We start from the raw sequence: 1,873 nt of genomic DNA on the forward strand, positions 1-1,873 counted from the left end.
ATGCACACACATACATTTGTGTATGTGTCTATGTATATATATATATACATATATATACATACATTTGTGGTGTGTGTCTGTATATGAGTACAAACGTACATACATACGCATATGTGCGGGTGTATTTGTGGACAGCCTGTCAACATTGATGAAATCTTCATTCTTGAGATTGTCTCCCCTTTTCGTATGGAATTGTTCTTAACTGCCATTGAGTAATTGTAACATATCCTTTCGCACGAGGCTAGTAATTTCGGGGGACGGACTAAATCGATTAAATCGATCACTGGACTTAACTAGTATTTATTTCATCGACCTTGAGAGCATGAAAGGCAAAGTCGACCTCGGCGGATTTTGAACTCGGATCGTGAACGACAAAGAAAATGTCACAAACAATTTTGCCTCGAGTGCTAACGATTCTGCCAGCTCGCAGCCTGAGCGTAACCTCCAAATTCGTAGTAACATTAATAGAACAAGAATTTGTATTTGATAAACTTGTGGTTGTCACTGGACACTGAGTTATTTCACTTAGCTTACTTTTGTTTAAATTATGTTCTTAACATTACCGTAATATTTGGCGACGTAACACTTCCATAGATAGATAGATAGATAGATAGATAGATAGGAATATAAGTACTGCCTATATATATATATATTTATATATATATATATACATATACACACAAACATATATATGAATGAGAAAGAAAATGGAATCCACGAGTAAATCCACTGTCTTCTGTTGTTGTTGACATCAGGTAGCCGAATGCTGCGAACGGTCTTTAAACAGCGTATTACAAGGTGTATACCTGAATATTGAATCATTAATTATATATATATATATATATATATATATATGCATACATACATATATATATGTGTGTGTATATATATATATATTATATATGTGTGTGTATAATTCAAGCTTCAATATATATACATATATGTGTGTGTGTGTGTGTATGTGTGTGTGTGTGTGTGTGTGTGTGTGTGTGTGTGTGTGTGTGTGTGTGTGTGTGTATTATATGCCTATATGTATTATGTATACATGTAGGCATGTGTATAATTAATGTTTATATCGCAAACGTTATTGTAATGTTCTCATATTCATTCTCTTTTAACAGTGTACCTTAAATTTCACTAATAATTGTAATACATTGAAAGAAAAAATCTCTGTACTCTCTATCTTAAGTTTTTGTATAAAACTCTCCTGAATGCACAAGACGATATCTTAAGAGGTTTCGAAAACGCCTCAAGTGTTTTTTTCTTATTCTTCGGTAGCAAATAATGTTGTATATAACAGAATGCTTTGTGCGTGTGTGTGTGTATGTGTGTGTGTGTGTGTGTGTGTGTGTGTGTGTACGTGTGTTTATACGTAGACACGTACATTGGTATATGTGTGTGCAAGGAGAATGTGGAAAAGCGTAAGTGGAGGAAGATGGTAGATTTACAGGTAGGTAGGTTGATAAATAGTTAAACGGAGAAACGGACCGTTAACTAGGTAGATAGGTGAAAAGAAGCGTGAGACAGAGAGAGAGAGAGATAGGCAGATAGGTACGTAGATAAATAGATAGATAGATAGATAGATTGATAGATAGATAGATAGACAGACAGACAGACAGACAGACAGACAGACAGACAGATAGATATATCGATAGATAGATAGATAGATAGATAGATAGATAGATAGATAGATAGATAGATAGATAGATAGATAGATAGATAGATGAGTTGTTGGGTGAATGCCGACTGCAACAAGAAAGAAAATTTTTCGAGATCCAGAAAAAGTAGACGTTGAATTGAATTGTTACCATAATAATTACTCAAACTCACACACACACTCACACACACACACACACACACACACACACACACA

The sequence above is a fragment of the Octopus bimaculoides genome, chromosome 4 (assembly GCF_001194135.2).
Source record: "Octopus bimaculoides isolate UCB-OBI-ISO-001 chromosome 4, ASM119413v2, whole genome shotgun sequence".
In the NCBI taxonomy this organism is placed as follows: domain Eukaryota; kingdom Metazoa; phylum Mollusca; class Cephalopoda; order Octopoda; family Octopodidae; genus Octopus; species Octopus bimaculoides.